At 43.0% G+C, this 15,934-nt stretch overlaps 1 protein-coding gene across 8 annotated transcripts in view; it reads right to left on the bottom strand.

Annotated features, from left to right (window-relative positions):
• The window catches only part of PKNOX1 (PBX/knotted 1 homeobox 1), a 62,035-nt gene that overhangs the window by 34,124 nt on the left and 11,977 nt on the right, over positions 1 to 15,934 (bottom strand). The window contains exon 1 of one of the 8 annotated variants that reach the window (XM_027585972.2): positions 402 to 859. The exons of the other annotated variants lie outside the window; for them this stretch is intronic. The gene's annotated coding sequence lies outside the window, so the exon portion shown is untranslated. Of the gene's footprint in view, positions 1 to 401; positions 860 to 15,934 lie in introns of those variants that run through there. 8 annotated transcript variants of the gene reach the window in all.

The raw sequence follows: 15,934 nt of genomic DNA, 5'->3' as shown, positions 1-15,934 counted from the left end.
GGAGACTCGCCCAGAAAGTGATGGGGCCAACGCAGGACCTGACTCTGGGTGACCAAGGGCTCATTTTCTCAGACCTGCACAGTGGAAATGGAGGTTTCCCTCCATCAGCCATCTGAAAGTCCGAGACTATTCAAAGCAGAAAAGAAAATATTTTATAAAACTTCCATTTAAAGAATAGCTAAACTAAGGAAAAAAGACACGTCCCTCCCCTGGCTGTCTCGGCCGTGTGGGCCAAGCCCTGAGCTGCCTCTGTTAACTCCACTGATGTACACCTTCCAGGATATGGCCCAATGCCGAATCTGACTCTACAGCGGCCAGTTCTAGATCAAAACCATGCCGGCCCAGAAATACCCGTGTCAGAAGAAGTCTACATCTACTCATTTATTGGTGTCAGAACTTACACTGGCTTTAATGCAGTTATGCTAATTCCAAACAGCGGCAACTGAAGAGAAATGAGCAGGGCCCCGCGTGAGCTCCATCTGGAGGGTCTTCTCCTGGATAAACCCTGCCACGTGTGCAGGTGGCCATGTGGCCCTCACTGACTTGCCCAGAGGGACTTGGGCACAGGAAGTGGGGCCGATCCAGAGGCCCCGAGTCTCCTGCACTAACCCACTCTTCTAGAATCGATGTGATGTTCAACCACAAAGCAAAGCCCATAGGAGATGAGGCGGTACCGTGTCCACCCAAATCCCTCCCCACACGCGTCAGCTGTGCCGTGTTCAACTCTGAAACCATTCTTCCTCACGTGACAGGAAGAGGCTTCCCTTCATTTAGGCACGAAGTCACAAACGACCTGATGCGCGAGACACTCTTAGCAAGAACACCTACCAAGAGCTTTCTGCAACAATCCAGTGGCTCAGATTTTAAAAGTATACTTCCTTGGGTTTTTTGTTTGTTTAGTTAAAGGATAGATAGGCAGATTTTTAAGATTGGGAAGGATGGGGACGCCTGGTGGCTCCGTCAGTGAGGTGTCTGCCTTCCACTCGGGTCATGATCCCAGGGTCCTGGGATCGAGCCCTGCATCAGGCTCCCTGCTCAGCGGGGAGTCTGTTTCTCCCTCTGCCTGCTGCTTCCCCTGCTTGGCGCTCTCTCTGACAAATAAATAAATCTCTAAAAAAAAAAGATTGGGAAAAGATGTTCCAGTTTGAGAAGACACATAAATATACAGTGAATAAATATAGGGCTGTCAGTGCAGAGAAGGGAGCAACACATAGAGACACTGGAGGGCTCAAATGAGCCCTGCTCTCCTGGAGTGGACATGGAGTTGTTCGTATGAATTCATGTGTTGAACACACACAGACATACGGAAATAGAGGCACACCTCACCTACACTCACGTACACGTGGGAAGCATGTGCACACACTTCCCCAGTCCTGTCCACTGAGAGGGTTGAGAAGCAGGGACACCCAGTAGCAAAGAGTCAGTATCCAGATCTTAGTCGATAAATAGCATTCCCCAATACAAAGAATTACGGCTCCTTAGAGAAGTGGCTGATTCGATTCCAGGGCTGGAGCAGGGAAAGTATAAGATGAGCCTGAAACCTGTGCTCAAAACAATTACGGGGGAAATGACAAAAGGACAGACAAACCAGCTTATAGAAGCTCTCACTGGCCAAAAGCAGGACAACGTGAGGAATGACATATGATAGTAGTCGGGAGTAAAACAAGAATCTGTTGAGTCCAATAAAATATCTAGGAATAAACCTAACCGAAGAGATGAAAGACCTGTACTCTGAAAACTATAAAACACTGATGAAAGAAACTGAAGATGACACAAAGACATGGAAAAACATTCCATGTTCATGGATTGGAAGAACAAATATTGTTAAAATGCCTATGCTACCCGAGGCGCCTGGGTGGCTCAGTCAGTTAAGCAACTGCCTTCAGTTCAGGTCATGATGCCCAGGGACCTGGGATCGAGCCCCACATCGGGCTCCCTGCTCAGCAGGGAGCCTGCTTCTCCCTCTCCCTCTGCCTGCCACTTCCCCTGCTTGTGCTCTCTCTGTGTCAAATAAATAAAATCTTTTTTAAAAATGTCCATACTACCCAAAGCAATCTACACATTTAGTGCAATCCCTATTAAATTCCAATAGCATTTTTCACAGAACTAGAAAAAACAAGCCTAAAATTTGCATGGAACCACAAAAGAATCACCAAAGTGTTCTTTTTTTTTTTAAGATTGTATTTATTTATTTGACAGAGAGAGACACAGTGAGAGAAGGAACACAAGCAGGGGGAGTGGGAGAGGGAGAAGCAAGCTTCCCACTGAGCAGGGAGACCGATGCGGGGCTCGATCCCAGAACCCTGGGATCATGACCTGAGCCGAAGGCAGACGCTTAACAACTGAGCCACCCAGGTGCCCCAAGAATTGCCAAAGCATTCTTGAAAAAGAAAAGCAAAGCTGGAGGCATCACAATTCCAGACTTCAAGCTCCTTACAAAGCTGTAGTCATCAAGACAGCATGGTACTGGCACAAAAATAGACACATAGCTCAATAGAACAGAATAGAAAACCCAGAAAAGAACCCACAACTCTATGGTCAATTAATCTTCAACCAAGCAGGAGAAAACATCCCATGGAAAAAAGACAGTCTCTTCAACAAATGGTGTTGGGAAAACTGGTCAGCTACATGCAAAAGAATGAAATTGGACCACTTTCTTACACCATACACAAAAATAAATTCAAAATGGGTTAAAGACCTAAATGTGAAACCTGAAACCATAAAAACCCTAGAAGAGAGCACAGGCAGTAATTTCTGTGTTTCTAGATGTGTCTCCTGAGGCAAGGGAAACAAAAGCAAAATTAAACTACTGGGATTCCGTCAAAAAAAAAAAAAAAAGCTTCTTCACAGCAAAAGAAACAATCAACAAAACCAAAAGACAACCTACGGAATGGGAGAAGATACTTGCAAATGACATAACTGAAAAAGGATTATTATCTAAAATAGTTAAAGAACTTATAAAACTCAACACCCAAAACCAAACACTCCAATTAAAAACTGGGGAGACATGAATAGACATTTCTCCAAAGACATCCAGATGGCCAACAGACACACTACACTCATCATCAGGGAAATGCAAATCAAAACCACAATGAGATACCACCTCACACCTGTCACAATGGCTAAAATCAATAACCCAAGAAACGACAGATGTTGGCGAGGATGCAGAGAAACCCTCGTGCACTGCTGGTGGGAATGCAAGCTGGTGCAGCCACTCTGGAGAACAGTATGGAGTTTCCTCAAAAAGTTAAAAACAGAGCTACCCTACGATCCAGCAAACGCACCACTGGTATTTTACAAAAACACTAATTCAAGAGTAGTCAAGATGGAGGGGTAGGGGAGTAGGGGACCCTAATTTTGTCTTGTCCCTGGAATTCAGCTAGATAGTCATCAAATCATTCTGAACACCTGCAAAATCAACCGGAGATCTGAGAAAAGAATTGCTGCAATTTTACGAATAGGAAAGCGACCACTTTTTGCAAGGTAGGAAGTGCAGAGACATGAATCCAAGGCAATATGTTGGAAGATAAACCGCAGGAGGAAGGAGCCTCTGTAAGCAGCTATGGGAAAGTGTAAGCAGTGGAACACAAAATCATAACTTTTAGAAATCTGCCTGAAAGGCACTCACGGGGCCAAGCAGGGCGGAATTCCAGGTGGGACGGCGTGGTCTCAGGGTCCCTGGGGTCACAAAAAGAATGGGCGTGCCCAAGGGTGGCAGAGTTCCCAGGCATCGAAGCAGAAATCGACTGCGATCAGCGAGCCCAGGCGCCAGCTTTCTGCTCAGTGTTGCCACAAACTGAGAACCGCTGCAGGGTCGGGTAACCACTTTCGAAGCAGGGACCCAGCAAGCAGCAGAACCAGGGTGAGACACCCCCTTCCTGCCCCAAGAGGAGTGGCGTGGGTGCGCACCACAGGAGTGTGCAGTTTGGAGACTCCAGACGGGTCGCGTACCTGAGATAAAAACTCTCGGTCACAGGCTGGGTAAACACAGGAGAATGATTGACTGCTTTTCTGTGGGGGCTCGTGAAGAGTGGGGGGTGTGAATTTCAGCTCCAGGGCTGGAGTTCGGGGTGCCACCATTTTCATCCACATGGCTCTGGAGCTGCTTATACGACGAGCCAGGCCTCCTGTAAGCGGGGTACAACTCTGCCAGAGCAAAGACACCTGACAATCAGTGTAACAGGCCCCTCTCCCAGATCAGCAGAACTTCAGGCTAATACCAAGTTTACCGATCATACCGAACTGCAAGACTCCAACTCTTGGAGAAAACAGTATATAGCATTCGTGGTTTTTTTCTTATGTTTCTTTAGTCTTTCAGTTTTATATTTTATTTCCTTTTTAGCTATTTTCTTATATTATCAATTCTTTTTTTTAAGTCTTTTTGATTTTCATTTTTACATTTACATTCCATATGTATTTTTCATTTCTGGCTTCCTTTCGTTGTATTCAATTTTATTTTTGTATATATATAAGGTTTCCTTTCCTATTTTGGGATCTAGTTTATTGTTCTGTTTAACTCCTTGTTTGATTCTTTTTTTTGTTTGTTTCTGTTCTCTTCTGATTTGTTTAGTGTGTATTTTTCTGCTGTCATAGTTGCTATTTCTGTATTTTCTCTCTCTTTCATCTATTCATTTCTGGACATAATGACAAGACCAAAGAACTCACCCCAAAAGAGAGAACAAGAGGCAGTACTCACTGCCAAGGATTTAGTCAATATGGATATTAGTAAAATATCAGAGCTAGAATTCAGAATAACAATTATAAAGATACCAGCTGGGCTTGAAAAAAGCAGAGAAGGCACTAGAGAATCTCTTACTGGAGAAATAAAAGAACTAAAATCTAATCAGGTAAAAATAAAAAAGGCTATTACTGAGATGCAATAAAAAATGGAGGCTCTGCTAGGATAAATGAGGCAGAAAAGAGTTAATGATATAGAAGACAAAATGATGGAGAATAAGGAAGCTGAGAAAAAGATAAACAACTACTGGATCACAAGGGAAGGTTTTGAAAGATCAGTGATTCCATAAAGTGAAACAACAGTAGAATAATTGGGGTCCCAGAGGAAGAGGAAAGAAAGATGGGGCAGAAAGATTATTTGAACAAATTATAGCTGAGAACTTCCCTAATCTGGCAAAGGAAACACACATTCAAATCCAGGAGGCACAGAGAACCACCTCCCCCCTCAAAAATCAATAAAAACAGGTCAACACCTCCACATATAATAGTGAAGCTTGCCATAATAGTGAAGCTTGCAAATTTCAGAGATAAAGAGAAAATCCTGAAAGCAGCTCAGGACAAGAGGTCCTTAACCTACATGGCTAGAAACATAAGGTTGGCAGCAGACCGGTCCACAGAGACCTGGCAGGACAGAAGGACTGGCATGATATATTTACGGTGATAAATGAGAAAAATATGCAGCCAAGAATACTTTATCCAGCTAGGATGACATTCAGAATAGAAGGAGAGATAGAGGGCGCCTGGGTGGCTCAGATGGTTAAGCATCTGCCTTCGACTAATGTCATGATCTCAGGGTCCTGGGATTGAGTCCCGCATCGGGCTGCCTGCTCCTTGGGAGCCTGCTTCTCTCTCTGCCTCTCTCTCTCTCTCTGTCTCTCATGAATAAATAAATAAAATCTTTAATAAAAAAAAAAAAAAAAAGGAGAGATAGAGAGCTTCCAGGACAAACAGAAACTAAAAGAATTTGTGATCACTAAACCAGATCTGCAAGAAATATTAAAGGGGATCCTTTGAGCAAAGAGAGAGCCCAAAAGTAACAAAGACCAGAAAGGAACAGAGACTATATACAGAAACAGTGACTTCACAGGTAATACAATGGCAATAAGTTCGTATCTTTCAATAATTACTCTGAATGTAAGTGGACTAAATGCTCTAATCAAAGGACACAGGATATCAGTTTGGATAAAAAAAAAAAAAAAAAAAAGACCCATTGATATGCTGTCTGCAAAGATGCCTCCAGATTGAAAGTGAGGGGGTGGAAAACCATTTATCATGCTAATGGACATCAAAAGAAAGCTGGGGTAGCAATCCTTATATGAGAGAAATGAGATTTTAAACCAAAGACTAATAAGAGATGAGGAAGGATATTACATCATAATAAAAGGGTCTATCCAACAAGAAGATCTAACAATTGTAAATATTTATGCCCCTAACATGGGAGCAGCCAATTATATAAACCAATTAATAACAAAATTAAAGAAACACATTGATAATAATACAATAATAAGGCGACTTCAGCACCCCACTCACAGCAGTGGACAGATCATCTAAGCAGAAGACCCAGGGCCAGATGGCTTCCCAAGGGAATTCTACCGAACATTTAAAGAAGAATTAATACCCATTCTTCTGAAGCTCTTTCAAAAAAACAGAAATGGAAAGAAAACTTCCAAACTCATACTATGAGGCCAGCGTTGCCTACCCCAAAACCAGACAAAGAACCCACCAAAAAGGAGAATTACAGACCAATATCCCTGATAAACATGGATGCAAAAATTCTCACCAAAATACTAACTAATAGGATCCAACAGTACATTAAAAGGATTATTCACCAAGACCAAGTGGGATTTATTCCTGGGCTGCAAGTGTAGTTCAACATCTGAATCAGAAAAGAAGTCAAACTCTCACTCTTTGCAGATAACATGATACTCTATGTGGAAAACCCAAAAGACTCCACCACAAAACTGCTAGAACTCGGAGGAATTCAGCAAAGGGCAGGATACTGACTCAATGCACAGAAATCAGGTGCATTTCTATACACTATAGATACACTAACAGTGAGACAGAAGAAAGAGAAATTATCAATCCCATCTATAATTGCAACAAAAACCGTAAGATACCTAGGAATAAACCTAACCAAAAAGGTAAAGGAAGGATCTCTACTCTGAAAACTATAAAACACTTATGAAAGAAGTTGAGGAAGACAGAAGGAGATGGAAAAACGTTCCATGCTCGGGGTGCCTGGGCGGCTCAGTCGGTTAAATGTCTGCCTTCGGCTCGGGTCGTGATCCCAGGGTTCTGGGATCGAGCCCTGCATCGGGTTTCCTGCTCCGCGGGAGGCCTGCTTCTCCCTCTCCCACTCCCCCTGCTTGTGTTCCCTCTCTTGCTGTGTCTCTCTCTGTTAAATAAATAAAATCTTTAGGGTGCCTGGGTGGCTCAGTTGGTTAAGCGACTACCTTCGGCTCAGGTCACGATCCTGGAGTTCCAGGATCGAGTCCCACATCGGGCTCCCTACTTGGCAGGGAGTCTGCTTCTCCCTCTGACCCTCTTCCCTCTCGTGCTCTCTATCTCTCATTCTCTCTCTCTCAAATAAATAAGATCTTTAAAAAAATAAAAATAAATAAATAAATAAATAAATAAAATCTTTAAAAAAAAAAAGAAAAGAAAAATGTTCCATGCTCATGGATTGGAAGGAGAAATACTGTTAAAAGTCTATGCTACCCAGAGCAATCTATACATTCGATGCAATCCCTATCACACTACCATCAACATTTTCAGAGCTGGAACCAAATAATCCTAAAATTTGTATGGAACCAAAAAGACCCTGAATAGTCAAAGGAACATTGAAAAAGAAAACCAATGCTGGTGGCATCACAATTCCAGACTTCAATCTCTATTACAAAGCTGTAATCATCAAGACAGTATGGTACTGGCACAAAATACAGACACATAGATCAATGGAACAGAATAGAAAACCCAGAAATGGACCCTCACCTCTATGGTCAACTAATTTTTGACAAAGCAGAAAAGAACATCCAATGGAAAGAAGACAGTCTCTTCAATAAATGGTATTGGGAAAATTGGACAGCCACATGCAGAAGAATGAAACTGGACCATTTCCTTACACCATACACAAAAATAAACTCAAAATGGATGAAAGACCTAAATGTGAGATAGGAAAGCATCAATATCCTAGAGAACACAGGCAGCAACCTCTTTGACCTCAGCCACAGCCACAACTTATTTTAATTTAAATTCAATTAATTAACATATAATGTATTATTTATTTCCGGGGTGCAGGTCTGTGAATCATCAGTCTCATATGATATCCAGTGCTCATTACAACATATACCCTCCCCTACGTCCATCACCCAGTTACCCCATCTTCCCCACCCCCCCTCACGCCTTCAAAGGCAAGGGAAACAAAAGCAAAAATGAACTATTGGGACTTAATCAAGATAAAAAGCTTTTGCACAGCAAAAGGAAACAGTCAACAAAACCAAAAGACAACCTACAGAATGGGAGAAGATATCTACAAATGCCTTATCAGATAAAAGGCTAGTTTCCAAAATCTATAAAGAACTTATCAAACTCAACACCCAAAACAAATAATCCAGTCAAGAATTGGGCAGAAGACATGAACAGACATTTCTCCAAAGAAGACATACAAATGGCCAACAGACACATGAAAAAATGCTCCACATCATTTGGCATCAGGGAAATCCAAATCAAAACCACAATGAGATACCGCTTCACACCAGTCAGAATGACTAAAACAAGTCAAGAAACAACAGATGTTGGCGGGGATGCGGAGCAAGGGGAACCCTCTCACACTGTTGGTGGGAATGCAAGCTGGTGCAGCCACTCTGGAAAACAGTATGGAGGGTCCTCAAAAAATTGAAAATAGAGCTACCTTATGACCCAGCAATTGGTCGGTATTTACCCCAAAGATACAAATGTAGTGATCCAAAGGGGCACCTGCACCCCAATGTTTATAGCAGCAATGTCCACAATAGGCACACTATGGAAAGAGCCCAGATGTCCATCAACACAACTGGATAAAGAAGATGTGGTTCATAGACACAAGGAAATACTACTCAGCCAACAAAAATATGAAATCTTGCATCGGCAACTATGTGGATGGAACTAGAGGGCATTATGCTAAGCGAAATAAGTCAGAGAAAGACAATTATCATACAATGTCACTCATGTGGAATTTAAGAAACAAAACAGAGGAGCATAGAGGAAGGGAGGGGAAAATAAAACAAGAAGAAATCAGAGAGGGAGACAAACCATAAGACACTCTTAATCATAGGAAACAAACTGAGGGTTGCTAGAGGGGAAGGGGGAGGGGGATGGGGTAAGTGGGTGATGGGCATTAAGGAGGGCACGTGATGTAATGAGTACTGGGTGTTATATACAACTGATGAATCAGTAAACTCTACCTCTGAAACTAATAATACGCTATGTATTAATTGAAGTTAAATTAAAAAAAAAGTAAAACAAAAAATTTTTAAAAACCCACTAATTTGAAGGGATACATGTACCCCTCTGTTTACAGCAGCATTATCTACAACAGCCAAGATATGGAAGCAGCCCACGTGTGCACTGACTGATGAATGGGTAAAGAAGAGGTGGTGTGTGCGCGCGCACGTGCGTGCGTGCGTGTGATGGACTATTACTCAGCCATAAAAAAGAATGAAATCTTGCCATTTGCAACAACGTGGATGGAGCTAGAGAGTATTATGCTAAGTGAAATAACAGTCAGAAAAAGACAAATACCTTATGATTTCACTCATATGTGAAACCTGAGACACAAACAAGCAAAGACAAGAAGAGAGAGGGAGGCAAACCAAGAAACAGACTCTTAACTATAGAGAACAAACCAATGGTCATCAGAGGGACGTCGGGGAGGGGATGGGGGAAACAGGGATGGACATTAGGGCGCGTACCCATCGTGATAAGCACTGGGTGACTGAAAATAAAAGCAAAAAAGGAATCGTGAGTCCATATTGATATACATACATACATGAATAAATATTGGGGGAAAGGGAAAGCTCTAAATTATAGTAGAGTTCCAACCAATGTATAGAGGCAGATGCAATTCAATCACTGGCAACGAGGACCGGGGACAGTAATCGCTCCTTCAGGAAAGAACCATCATGGAGGCCAATACTAAGTGTGAGAAATTGGAAATGCACATGGTCTCCCAATACCCGCCACAAGATACTACTAATTATAAGGGAAAACTGTAGCTTCACAATGAAGAGACCTGGCAGAAAACATCCTAACCAAATGGTGAAAATTCACATAATCGGTAATGAGATAAAGAACTTCACAGCCCTCCCGGAAAGGACAGATAAAACTTCCGAGTAGTCCTGCCCAATCCTGAGGCTATGCTCACAAACCAAAATTGAGGGGCAATCTACAAAGTAACTGGCCAGCAAGCTTCCAAAGTGTCTACACGAGAGAGGCTGATGGACCTCTCCAGAAAGGGAAGTGACAGGTAAATATGTGTGATCCTGAACTGGGTCCTGAGCCCCAAAAATGTTATTTCCTCTTTGCTTTAAAGCTCATTAGTGAGACAACTGGCAAAATTTACATAAAGTCAGAGTGGATAAGAGTATTTTATCAGTTACCTTCCTAATTTTGATAACTGTGCTATGGTTAATTAAGACAGTATCCTCGCTTTGAAATGCATACTGAAGTATTTAGCCTAAGAGGGGCGTCATGTCTGTAACTTACTCTCAAGTCCACGTGCACACATACGTGGATATGCATGTGCACACGTGCGCGCACACACATGGTGAAATGGGGGGGCATATATTTGGTAAAATGTTAACTCTGGGGAAGGTATATGGGAAATCTTTGTATAATTTTTGCAACGTCTCTATAAGACTGAAATTCAAAGCAAGAAGTTTTTTAAAGTTTAACACTTCCAGGGTTATAAAAAAAGATGAGGGTCTCTTCTGAGTTCAAAGGGAGTAAAGAAGGAACAACCAAATGAGCACATTACAAGCTGCAAGAGGCGTAGGGGCTCTAGGGGTGCCACATGGAGTGGACGGGAGCGATTTGAGAGACTGAGGGTTGCTACCCACACAGCAGTGCTACTCACTTGTACAGAACACCTCTGTTTTGAGGAGCAAGGGCTGCGATATTTTGGGGTGTGGTTGCAATACCCAGAACTTACTTCAAATGGTCAATAGGCACACAGACACAGCTAAACAAAGTGTGGCCAGAGTCAACAACTGTTGGAATCTACGTGGTAGGGGATCTCCGTTCTACTCTTTCAAACTTTTTGTCTCAAAATGTTAATAAATATTGGGGAAAATTCAGAATTTTGTTCAAAAACATACGGATTTTTTTTTTTAAGATTCTATTTATTTGACAGGGGGAGCACACAAGCAGAAGGAGCGGCAGGGGCAGAGGGAGAAGCAGGCCCCCCGCTGAGCAGGGGGAGCCAGATGTGGGGCTCGATCCCAGGACCCTGGGATCATGACCTGAGCCGAAAGCAGACACTTAATCAACTGAGCCACCCAGGCGCCCCCCCAAAAAATATGGATTTGCAGTCCTTCTCTCAATAAAACTGGTTAAAGCCACATAATTACTACAACCATCATAAATGGAAAATTTGACATTTGTGCCAAATGCTTTGAAAACATGTGCTTCCTCTACAATAGAATACCATGCAAGGAATTTTTTAAAAAGGGCCGGGGCGGGGGGTGGAGGTAACTCTATAACTAACACATGCTGTTGTGTAAAAACAGGGGCAGAGTAGGAAGGTGACCAACATTCCTACAGGACAGGACACCAAAGAGCTGGAGGAAAGTGCCAGCAGGTGGCGCCGTTGGCTCGTGAGGCTGAAAGGGGCGGCAAAGCCCCACAGACGGCACCAGCCCATGGAAGCGCCATCTGCAAATGTGTTGCTCCTAACTTGAGGAGCCCCTCTCCAAATTCCACTCCCCAACACAATGCTCCACCACTTCTAGGTAGGAGCGCTGACTGCTACCTGCAAGCAGGCAGGCAAACAGCTCCCAGCAGCATTCACTGGGTTCACCCTGCACGACTTCTTGCGCTCAGGAGGATGCCTCCATCCACCTGCTCAGATGCAAGCCCTTCAGGATGCCAGCCAAGCCAGGCACGAACCACAGTCTGAGCGCCTAAGGGAAATCTAGCATTAACTGGAAAATAAACTAAAAGCATCCAACCCAAGGATGAACGGTCAGCAAGCTCATCTTTATTAAAAACTGTTTTGTTAGGCATCATGTAAAAACCAAGGCTAATTTGAGATTTGGAATCAATTAATCCCTATTTCTCCCCTCCATTACACAGAAAAATAAGTTCCCATTATGTTCAAACTCAAACAACAGGGCTAACTTAACTTTTTAACATCACACGGAGCTCTAAAATCTAACTCGAAGAATTGTCAACCCAACGTACTTATAATACCGTGGTGTTGAAGGGTTGGATGTAGTTTTTGTCTGTTTTATTTCTACAAGTTTCATCCAATAAAAAAAGGGTACATCATGTACTGAAGTTGTCACTTTGGCACCTTTTCAAGAGTTCTAGCCAGACTAATACAGATGAAGAAAACACAGTTTTCTCATCTTCACGTACAGAAATATTAAAACTCACCAGTAATCAAAGAAATATAAAATTTTAAATATTAAATTTAAACAAGAGTCTCAGGCACCTGGGTGGCTCAGTCATTGGGCGTCTGCCTTCGGCTCAGGTCATGATCCCTGGGTCCTGGGATTGAGCCCCATATCGGGCTCTCTGCTCCGCAGGAAGCCTGCTTCTCCCTCTCCCACTCCCCCTGCTTGTGTTTCCTCTCTCGCTGTGTCTCTCTCTCTCTGTCAAATAAATGAATAAAATCTAAAAATAAATTAAAATAAAATAAAACAAAGAGTCTCACACTTAGCCGGCAGAGATGAAGTGAAACCTGGAACCCTGAAGGAGTCCTGAGACTCAGGAACCGTGTGACTAGTCTGAAGAGCAATTTGACCACATGTACAATTTGCCATTAAAAAAATGTTAACACTCTTGTCAAAATCAACCTAAGACTATAATGTAGGTGTTGTGACCTTAAAGGCAGATCAAAGTACGAAATGTGGCCCAAATCCAATAGGCAGGCATTTTAATGTTTTTATGCATTCCTGTCCAGGCAGATGGGAAGAAGAAGTTTAGTTTTTCAGAAAAGAACAGTATTAACGGACTGGTTGAATCCCACTGACTGGTGAAGTCTCTTGTGCTCAGAGCAGGTGGATGAATCAGGGAAGGCTCCCATGGGCTGGGAAACCTTGCATGGGGGGCAGAGGGCAAGCAGAGGCCCTAACAGGGCAGGGCCTGTCTCTCATCATCCCCGCCATGACCCCCCCAGCCAATGTGGGTCCCCCACAAGGAAACCGCTTCTCTGAGGCGGTTTATTTTTTTTTAAAAGATTTGATTTATTTATTTGAGAGAGAGAGTGCACGCACAAGCAGGGAGAGTAGCAGAGGGAGAGGGAGAAGCAGGCTCCTGGCTGAGCAGGAAACCCGACGCGGGGGCTCGATCCCAGGACCCCAGGATCATGACCTGAGCCAAAGGCAGACACTTAACCAACCGAGCAACCCAGGCGCACCTGTCTTAGAGGATTTAATGATTGCCTTAGGGGTGGCATTAAGCCCTGGGGAAGATTTAGATTTTAGTATTTTTATGTTAAGCTTCAGAATAAACTATGTATTTGACCTTTAAAGTGTCTGTACTATTTAAGAAAATTTAGCAAATTAATCTTACATTTTAGCCTTGACTCTAAATTTAAAATGTATAATTAGGGCACCTGGATGGCTCAGTTGGTTCATTATCTGACTCTTGGTTTTGGCTCAGGTCATGATCTCAGGGTCCTGGGATCAAACCCCACATTGGGCTCCCCGCTCAGTGGAGAGTCTGTTTGAAGATTCTCTCCCTCTACTGCTCCCCCCATTCTCTCTCTCTCCCTCTCAAATAAATAAATAAATCTTTAAAAAATAAATAAAATGTATAATTAAGCTTCTGACTTTAGACATGATATTTTTTTATTTTAGTGAAAAGGTATGAGAGAGAAATTTACAGACTGTAAACATTCTTCATCTATGCAAGTTTATCGATTGCTAGGCACTCTTTTAGGTACTGGGAATACAGCAGTGAGCAAAACCAAGTTCTTAACTCTGCAAAGCACACTTCCTGGTAGACAGGTTTGGAAAGAACTTGAGATTCATTACATATGTAATTTTAAATTATTAGATCTAACTGGAAAGGTTTTACTTGTTTGGTCAGATATTCCAGGTGTTTGAAATGACAATTAAATTTAATACACTTAAGAATAAAAACTAGGAGGGCCCCTGGTGGCTCAGTCGGTTCAGCATCCAACTCTTGGATTCAGCTCAGGTCATGATCTCAGGGCCGTGAGACTGAGCCCCATGTGGGGCTCCACACTCAGTGGGGAGTCTGCTTGAGATTCTCTCTCTCTCTCTCTCCCCCACTCCGCTGTCCCTTCCCCACCCCCGCTTGTGCTTCTCTCTCTCCAAAATAAATACATCTCTTTTTAAAAAAGTATTAAAACTATGGCTTAGGACGTGTAAGGGAATTTAAGTTGCAAATGGGTCTAATAACTAAAAATGATACAGTCTGGGGTGCCTGGTGGCTCAGTCAGTTAAGCGTCTGCCTTTGGCTCAGGTCATGATCCCAAGGTCCTGGGATCAAGCCCCGCATTGGGCTCCTTGCTCAGCGGGGAGCCTGCTTCTCCCTCTGCTGCTCCCCTTGCTTGTTCTCTCTCTGTCAAATAAATATCTTTTAAAAAATAAAAATTTTTAAAAAATGATATAGTCTGATCATCTTGAGTTAATCAAAGGTTACCTTAAAGTGAAGGTTAAAATTTACCAAGTTACACAGAGAATAATAAAATTTGTAAAGTCCACATAAAACTGTAAGAAAAGAACAGGCCCATAACTTTGTGGCCTGAAAAATGTCGATTTAAAATAATCTCAAGGGCGCCTCGGTGGCTCAGTCAGTTGAGCGGCTGCCTTCGGCTCAGGTCATGATCTCAGGGTCTGGGATCGAGCCCCGCATTGGGCTCTCCACTCAGTGGGGAGTCTGCTTCTCCCCCTGCCCCTGCTTGTTCTCTCTCAAATAAATATATAAAATCTAAAACTAAAGTAAAATAAAATAATCTCAAATCATCTTTCCTATGCTCAAAAGCCTCACTTCAAAGGGCATTAAAAACTCACAGCAAGAAAAGCTGGATGCTAACAATGTTTTTTAGCCACCTTAATAAAAAATGGAAACAGAACCTATATGTCATCCACAGGGGAATGGTGAAGTCAATTATAGTCACCCGTCATCAGTCATTAACAGGATGGTTACATCCAAGAGCGGCCTGGAAAGGGCTCCCAGCAACTGTCCAGTGGAAAGGGAGGGCACACATTTGCTGTGCATTCATTCAATCCACCAATATTTACCGCAGGTCGTCTCTGTGTTCTAAATGCTGGGGATGGAGATGCAAACAAAACAAGGTCCCTGCCGTCAAGACAAGACTTTATAACAATGTCAGAAATGTATTTATGGATTCATCTCGGGAAATGAGACATCTCTCTACTAAGCAGGGTCGGGCCTGGTTAGTACTTGGATGGGAGACATCTCTCTAGTACCCGGTCACCCCATCTAAGAGCATGGGGCCCCCTCCCGCATCCCCTATGAAGTTTGATGGTCTCCGTGGAGGCCCACTGTATTCCTGGTCAGATGTACTCCTAAATATCTTAGGGGTTTTCTCGCTACTGTACTTTCTGCTGGACTGCTGGATAAGAAATGCCCCCAGTTTATGCAGACTAACCTCGTCCCCGCCAACCTTGCTGGGCTGCCTCTCCTTCTGCTAGTTCACGGACAGCCTACCGTTGTTCTTGGCACATGTCATTATTTGTAAGTCATGGCACTGCAATCCCAATCAAGATTCCTGTCGTTTTTGAGAAACTCAAGCGGCCTATTCTAAAACGCATATGGGAGAATAAAGGTCCATGAATAGCTCAATTACTCTTGAAAGGCTTAAGAAATACCAACTTCCAAAATATCCTACGAGGCCACAGTAACAACCAAACATGGGTAATGGCACGAGAACAAATAAACAGGCCAATGGAACAGAAGAAATAAGACATTAGACTTGCCAGCGCCTGAAGTACCAAAAATGCAC

This window comes from Zalophus californianus, chromosome 1 (assembly GCF_009762305.2).
Source record: "Zalophus californianus isolate mZalCal1 chromosome 1, mZalCal1.pri.v2, whole genome shotgun sequence".
NCBI lineage: Eukaryota > Metazoa > Chordata > Mammalia > Carnivora > Otariidae > Zalophus > Zalophus californianus.
This window is presented reverse-complemented; position numbering and strand designations above follow the sequence as displayed.